Raw genomic sequence first — 8,488 nt, 5'->3', positions numbered from 1 at the left:
ATACTTAATTCCAGTGGTATTTGCCCGAACTTCAAAAGAAGAGCTGTAGGACTAAGCAGCAACAGCCTTGTGCCTCCTAATAATGCCAGTGTGTGCCAGCTAGGCAAAGAGAAAGTATACGCTTATGCTTTTATAACAACTCAAGCGCTGCTTCGCCAGTACATTCCTTCAGTGCCTAATAATAATAACACATTAGCTTCTAATTAAACATGAAGCCACACTTATGAGTCTTTATTTTCCAGTCTTTCACAACGATAGGCATCAGCGATGTGTTACATAGAAGGCACTGGGGAAAAAGCAACAAAGGGATTGCACGCTGTGCTGCCAGTGTTGTAGGGAGCGTTTTTCCTCACGTAGCGGCTTCTCATAGGGTCAGGAGGGCTGAATGGAGTGCAGCATAAGTGTTAGGAGCAACCAGGAATTACTGCTTTCTGAAGGTCTCCTGTGGGTAACTTTCCTGCTCGTGCGTGCTGCTCACTGACTTGCTGAAGTCCCAGCTGGACTCCGCAGCAGCTTCACTCCCTCACCCTCAGCTCACACCCAGAATCAAGCAACAGCAGGGTTGGGAGCTTGTGACCCTGCATGCAGCCTCTGCCTGCTCAAACCCTTGGCTCCAGCAATCGCTCAATCCCCAAAAAGGTGCACAAACCCCCGTGTTCTTGGCAAACAGGTTTGGTACGCGGTGTGACAGCAAGGAGAGTGCTGCAGAGCTGAGCTCTGAGCCCCCACAGCAGCAGAGCTGGGAGGAGCAGGGTCTCAACAGCAGAATGTGCCTCTCACCACCTCCTTGATGCAAGCCTCGGCCTTGCATGAGGCAGCCCCTGGTGCGTGACCTGTCTTCCCAACAGCCTGTTCCCAGCACCCGCTGGTGTTATTTACCCACTCCTCAGACCAAGGAGCTGCATTGCCATGTCTCTACAGGCCTCGAGAGGACTCGACAAGCCTTGTGGTTCAAACACGCTTGGCAGCAGGCGAGGGGAGAGGATTGCTGGGCGATTGCAAAGAGGCCCGGAGGCAAACTTCAGACTTTTCATTCCTGCCTCCTCGTTGCACCACCTTGGCTCCGCACGGCAAGGCTGCCAGGAAAACAAGGAGTGTGGGAGCCGAGCTGCACCACCAGGGGCTCCTTTGGCAGAAGGGTGAAAACCTGCACAAGCGAGGCACCAGGCTGCTCTGCATGCAAGTCCTGAGACCTGTGGTGTCGTTGCATGTAGTTTTAAAAGAACAAGTGCTGGATTCTGCACCTGGGATGGGGCAGCCTCAAATGTATGTACACACAGGGGATTAGAGGCTGCAGAGCAGCCCCATGGAAAGGAACCTGGGGGTTCTGGCTGATGGCAAGCTGTACCTGAGCAGCAGTGTGCCCTGGAGCCAAAGGGACAACTGTGCCTGGGGGGCACCAGGCCCAGCACTGCTGCCCTCTGCTCTGCACTGTGCGGCCTCACCTGCAGTACTGGCCGTGCGTTTGGGTGCCGTGATGTAACAAGGACATAAAGCTGTTAGAGAGCGTCTAAAGATGGGGAAGGCTCTGAGGGCAAGGTGTGTGAGGAGCGGCTGAGGCCCCTCGGTGTGCTCAGCGCAGAGCAGAGGAGCTGAGGGGAGGCCTGATGGCGGCTGCAGCTCCTCACAGGGAGTGGAGGGGCAGCGCTGAGCTCTGCTCTGTGTGACAGCGACAGGGCCCGAGGGAACGGCATGGAGCTGTGTCAGGGGAGGGGCAACTGGGGGTTAGGGAGAGGGGCTGCACCACAGGGCGGTGGGCATGGAACGGGCTGCACAGGGCTGTGGGCATTGAGTTCAAGGAGCATTTGGATAATGCTCTCAGATGTAGGGTTTGAATTTCTGGTGTGGAACAAGGAGTTGAACTCCACCTTGTGGGTCCCTTCCAACTCAGGATACTCTGATTTTGTGGTTTTGTGAGCTCAGCTCACCCTGTTCTTTGGCTCACAGATGCTCTCAAGCTTCTGCATGAAGCTTCTGACTGCTGTTACAACAGAGGCTGGGTAGTGCAGGAGGATGCATGGCACACGGTGCTGCCCTGCTCCCACCAGCTTTAATGACGTGCTTTGAGCCCCCGGCTGCAGCAAAACACCAAGTAGTATCTCTGGGGACCCACAGTGGGGAAAGACTCCCAACCCAAAGCTGCTGATAATTAAACAGATGGCAACAGCGCAGGAAACTGTTTCAACAGAGGAGGGAGCAGAGGGCAGATCCCAACATGTTGGGTGGCCACGATAACGCTGTGGTTCAGCATCACGGGCTGCCAGCAGCCAGACGTGGGGCACGGAAGGCAGCCGTTGCGAAGCAGACTGCAAGTGGCATGGGGAGGCGGCTGCGTGGCTCTGATTCACCAGCAAGGCTGCGGCGGAGAGGCTGGCATGAAGCCCACCTGTAGCTCCCAGTCCAACCAGGAGCGCCTTGCTGCCATCGTCACCCCTGACTGAGGATGTCAAGAGCTTGTAGGAGACCACACAGCAGGCACTTGAACAAAAGCCGGATGAAATCACCGCTGCCGCCACCTTATTTGCCTTTTGTTTTTGAAAAAACTATTGGAGAGAGTTTCAGGCTTTCCTCTGCAATTATGCAGAGCAAAGACCATTTAAATGCTAACAAAGAGCAACTCGTGATCTGCACAGAAACACCTTGCTTAGGAAGGCTTGAGAGGAAACAAGCAAAAGCACCAAGCAGATACTAAAGCTGACAATGACAAGGGGAAAGATGCTCTGCTCTCCCTCTGAGGAATGGGCAAGGGTCTGTTTGCAAGTGCTGTGCCAAAGGTTTTGCCCCTACCTGATCCTGCACTGTTGTGATGGAGCAACCTGTAGAAGCACATCTACCCTATGGAAAAGCAAGAGGCAGCACAGAAAGGCTGCAGGGAGCATCCTCTGCCTGTGGCAGGATGAAGACGGGCTGCAGACTCACAGCTCAGCATGGCAAGCCTTGAGCTGCCATTCCTAATGTCTGCCCTGTGTTTTAAAATCCCCGGTGAGGCTGGCTTTGTCCCAGCACCACCTTGTTTTTTTGTTTTTTTTTTTTTCAGAGATGCTTAGCTAAAGGCATTGTGGGAGGTTAAGTAGGCCACAATTACAATGGACACTGGGAAGTAGCTCTATCGGTAGCAGTTCTACGTGCACAGTGTTATTTGGTCATTTGCAAAATCGAAGCCTAAGGAGTTAATGTGGGGTGAGTATAAGGGTTGGCTTCAGCCTAACTTGAAGTCCCTCTGCCAGTTATTCCCTGTATCTTCACATTCAGCCCTAATTTCCGGAGATGTGAGTATCCTTCAGCCTGGCGTAGCTCTGGACTGCTCTCCCTCCACCAGCTCCTGCACAATTTCCAAAGCAAAAAGCTTTGAAGAATCAGGAGCTGAGGGGTTCCCTTTCCATCCTCAGCTCTGCCAGCATCAGGGAAAGAGACAAGAGCACCAAAACCTGCCCTCCTCAACCCAGTGTGACAGCAGGAGGATTTTCCCTGTAAAATTCCCAGAGCCGTGGGCTGAGGTGTACCATGCAAGGCCCTCATGAATGCCACCAGCCCTGTGCAGGGCATTCCCTCGGCCACTTTCCCACCTTCCCTCCCCTTTGCTCGACACCTACCAAGGAGATGGTGTCTCACACTCACACAAGCTTCACATTACATGACAGCTTCCTAGAGAAAGGCCCAGCCCGCTCAGCCCCGTGGTGAGCGTGCTCCAGCCCTGGCAGCCCTGCTGCTGTTTGCAGGCAATTAGCAGGGACGTGGGACAGGGTGAGGCTGGGCGAGGTGAGACACCAGAGGCAATAAGGACATGATGTGAAGCTATTCACGCTTTTTAATGCGGCTGTTTCTTCACTTTGATCACAGGGACGGCCCGGTGTGTGTGCATGTGTACCTGCCTACACAGACACGCGTGCTGACTGACCCACGTACAGAGCCAACGTGTGCTCACGCTTGGCCTTCACACATACGGGTGGTTGTCTGTGCACACATCTACAATTGCAACATTAGACCCTTTCTGAGGTAGGGAGCTCTTAAACCACCACATCCAGCAAACTCACCCCAGTCCAAGCCATATTCAGGCAAGACTGCTGTGCTTTGCTTTCGGAAACAGACTACGAAAATCAGACAGGAGACGGCAGTACTGCACTGAAGTTAGTGTGATGCTTTGCTAACTTAATCCCACCATCTGCTTGGTATCAGTGCAGCCTGCAGCTCTCCCTCTAAGCTGCTCCATCCCTGCCCCCTGTGGTCTGTCAGATCATCCCAATAGCCAAAAGCTGCCCCAAGGTGCATTGCTGCAGGCTGCCGAGTCAGACACATCACAGCACAACCGCAGCCCTGCAATCCACTCCCTCAAGGTGCTGCCGCTGTTGGGAAGGAATCAAATCCTGGCTGCAAAAACAAGATGAAGAAACAGCCACTTGCACAGCCATGAGCACTAGTGTGGCTGTTCCAGTTTAGACACTCTGAGCCCATTGAATACAAGGCTGGATCAGAGCAGCATTCACCAAATTCAGTGTTTTGACTCAATGTTTTCAGCATTAAAATCTGAAGGAAGACTAAAAATTACCCTGCTCTGAGCATCTGGGAAATAAAAGGCCCAGAGGGAGAACACCTTCCACATCACAGTCGCCACAGTGTTTGCATTACCAATTATAAATATTTAAAGATTTCTAGAATCCTACATTGTTCTTAACTCTTGTCATTTATTTGATATATATATATAAAATAATGCATGTGCATAAGTTTATAATATATAATTATATATAATGTGGTATCTAGTATATGTTATAATATATATATATGATTGTTAGTCCTTTTTATATTTTATATGTACAATATTATATATAATACTTATATATATGTATATAAAAACTTTGGAACATCCGTTTGACCATCTGCTCTCTTCTGATGCATCACTGGTCTGATGTTTACATAAATGGGCGGTCTTTGGCCAGTAGAAGAGTTGTGTATAAAGGTTTTTATTATTATTATTACTTACATATAAAGTATTATTTATTATATAAAGTAGAATCATAGAATCATTAAAGTTGGAGAAGACCACTAAGATCATCTACCATCAGCCTGTCTCCACCATGCCCACTGCCCACGTCCCTCAGAGCCATATCTATGAGGTTCTTGAATACCTCCAGGGACACTGACTCCACCACCTCCCTGGCAGCCTGTTCCAAGGCCTCACTACTCTTTCAGAGAAGAATTGTTTCCTAATATCCAACCTGAACCTCTCTTGATGCAACTTGAGGCTATTCCCTCTCATCCTATCACTGTTACTTGGCAGAAGAGGCCAACCCCCACCTCACCACAACCTCCCTTCAGGTGGCTGTAGAGAGTAATAAGGTCTACTCTGAGCCTCCTCTTCTCCAGGCTAAACAATCCCACCTCCCTTTGTTATTAAGTATTATCATTATGTATTATATAATGCATAAAGTGTTGTTATTATTATTATTACTATTATTATTATATAAAGTATTTATTAGGTATTTCACACACATACATGCACACAGAGACTAAGTAGCTTCTCACAGCCCTAGACCCACTTTACAAGCAGCAATACCCCAAGCCCCCTCCCGCCCTTCTGCTGTTTCTCTGAGTTCTGCCTGTTTTGCTAACAGCCTCTAAGCCCTAAATATTTTTCAGATTCACAAAACTCACTAGGTATCAAGATGCAAAGGGGCAAAAACGACCACTCAAGCAGAGCAAGGTTCTCAGCCATGGCTGCGTTCTGTGGCCATGCCAGAGGAGAACGGCTTCCTAGAAGGCCTCCCGCATGGCCTTAATCACCATCCTCCATCAGATACAGCATTCCTCTGCCAGTCATGGAGAAGAATGGACCTGGGGAGAAGTGGCTAGCGAGCAGAAAGCAAGTTGATGCGTGGCGGTGCTGCGGGAAGCTTGTTTTCTGACTGGCCCTGTTCTGAGGAAGGCAGGGGCTGGATCTCATCAAGACAGCAGGGCTCGGGGCATCTCTGTGCTGTGGTGTGGGGATGGGTGGTAGGTGTGTAAAGAAAGCTGCTGGCAGCCCAGGGGGTTGGTTTTCACCCTACCACCCCACCCAACACGTCAGTGACCCTCCTGAAGAGCCAGCCCTGTCCCACTATTTCATCCAAAAGACATTTGAAGTGGAATAGATCGTGGACACCGGCACCTCCCTGCTGCCAGGGAGGGAGCTTGGCTGAGGCGTCTGTGCTGCAACAGAGTTGATATGTAATGAGGCTGTTAACATTACATCGTGACACACGTGCTGCTACCGGATTTCCACTGAGCGTGTGACTGTTGAGGAGCCAAAAAGAAGTAATCCTTTAACTACGGGTTAAATCCAGTCTGTTTGGCATTCCATCCTTCATTCAAGTCATTGGAAGAACACAGGCCAGCAAGGCATCCATTTTCTCACCAGGAACATCTCCATCCAGCCAAGATATTCTCTAGCATGCCTGCAAATAAGAAGTTAGAAGACTCTCAGGGAATAACTGCCCCAAGCTAGAGCCTGCTTTATGTCTAGGTTGCACTAGGTGCCAATCCCTTGTCTTAAGAAGCCATCAGACTATATACATTTCCACCCTTTCTTACTTTGGCCTCATTCTTGACAGCAACCTTGACCCAGCAGACACTAAAGACAACTCCTAGATGACTACAGTTGCCAGCTGTGCTGTCGCCCTGGTGTGACCTGGCTGTCCCTCCTGGTGCGTAGGTGTGCCTACAGCCACCACACATACCAGCACATACCAGCAGCCCAGCATGCACTTCTTTCCCTAATGTGAGCCAGCTGCCACTGGCAGGATGCCTAAGACTTGCTGTCTTCACCTCCTATTCCTCTCCTTGGTTCTTCTCCTTCCCTTTGAGTCCTCAGTGACTGAAGACCTCCAGAGCTGAAGAATAACTCAAAGGAAAGGAAAAACTGAACACAAAGAATGGGCCATGTGCTTCAGCCCCCACTGCAGGTATTTCATCTGCTCTGTATCTTCTGGAGGCTGGAAGCCAGCAGTGTCTGCTCCAATGAAGAAACTGTTTCAGAGGCTTTCGGGAGGATAGCTACCAGCAGCAAGCCCTGTACTTCAGTATACACATCACTTGGCCCAGCCACTGCAGAATTTTTCCTCCTGCCTCTGCAAGAACCTACTCCTTTTCCTCTCTGTCACCAGTGATGAAGGCTCTCAGAGAAGACCTTCATTTCCTCCTGTCTTGTTTAGGCCAAGTTTTTAAGGATCTGTCTCTCACAGCAGTGAAATGGGCTGAGCTGCTGGAAACTGATTTGATGTTAAAAAAAAAAAAAAAAAAAAAAAAGCCAGCAAATCCTGTAGCATAAACGTGGAGGAGGAAGAAGAGGCAGAAAATCAAGACATCTAGAAAAGGAAGCATATTGTAAAATTATGCATCACCCCTCCAACAAAATCAGTTATTCAACTACTTGTGAGGGCACCTATCTGCATTATTCATAGGATATTAATTACACAACTCTTAATGTTTTTTTTGAGTCTTTGCCATTAAAGCTCAGCACCTGCAGCAGGCAGCCCAGCAGCACTTGGCCGTCTCTTCTCCCCCCAACACAGTCTATTCAATTTTATTCTCCTGCCTAATTATGACAATTACTTTCTTATCCTCCCCTTTTATTTCCTTTTACCTGCATTGTCTGAGCCAGCTGTTACAGCTTTAATGTTCTTGTAGCAAAGCTGATCTCTACAAAGACCCCACCCAAGATGGCACTGTGATATCAAGCTGGTATCAGGTAACAGTTGAAATTAGCTCTCCACCAGGTGTTTTTCTGACAGCTCCTATCAAAAAGATTATGGGTTTGTTGTGTGTTTTTTTTTCCCCTCTGACTGCGGCATCACTCTGTGGCCTCCTCTTACCACCGCCTCCTTGCTCAGCATGAGCTGCATGAACACAGACACGCGGTGTCAGGCAATTTTCCAGAAGTGGTGGGGTTCCAAACACAGTGCCCAGGGAAGGGCTCAGATGATTGCCTAAGCACAGCAGTGTCCCAGCTCCTTTCCCTACCAAAATTCACAGCAGCAGGTTCCTAAGTGTCGCTGAGGACTTGTGCTCACAGCCCCCTTGCAGCAGGGCCAGGCACCCAGCGTAGTGCTGTCTCCCCTGCCATACATCCCACATCTCAGTGCAGGAGGGCTGTATGCACACTGTTCCTTAGTTAATTTTTGAGATCACCAACAAAGAACACGTTTGCTAAAGCTGGAAATATATTAGCAAGTTAAATAAAACTGGGAGAAGAGGACTTGTCAGCCATACTTTATCATAGTTCTGTAGACTGTCAATTAAGTAAAAATTGTCACAGCCTGGTGGGAGGCAGCACAGCCAGCTTTAGGTCTCTAATAGGCCTCAAGCATGCAAAAACTCCCTCAGTAGTCAGTGGAGAGAAGAAGAGGAAACCTCAGTGTGCTTATTCCTCCCACACCAACCTGTGCCTCTGGGTGAGCCGAGTGTCCTGCGCTGACCAGAGAATGAGTGTAGACTGTCCAGATGAAACCCTAGGAAT

Source organism: Gallus gallus, chromosome 1, assembly GCF_016699485.2.
Source record: "Gallus gallus isolate bGalGal1 chromosome 1, bGalGal1.mat.broiler.GRCg7b, whole genome shotgun sequence".
Classification (NCBI taxonomy): domain Eukaryota; kingdom Metazoa; phylum Chordata; class Aves; order Galliformes; family Phasianidae; genus Gallus; species Gallus gallus.
This window is presented reverse-complemented; position numbering follows the sequence as displayed.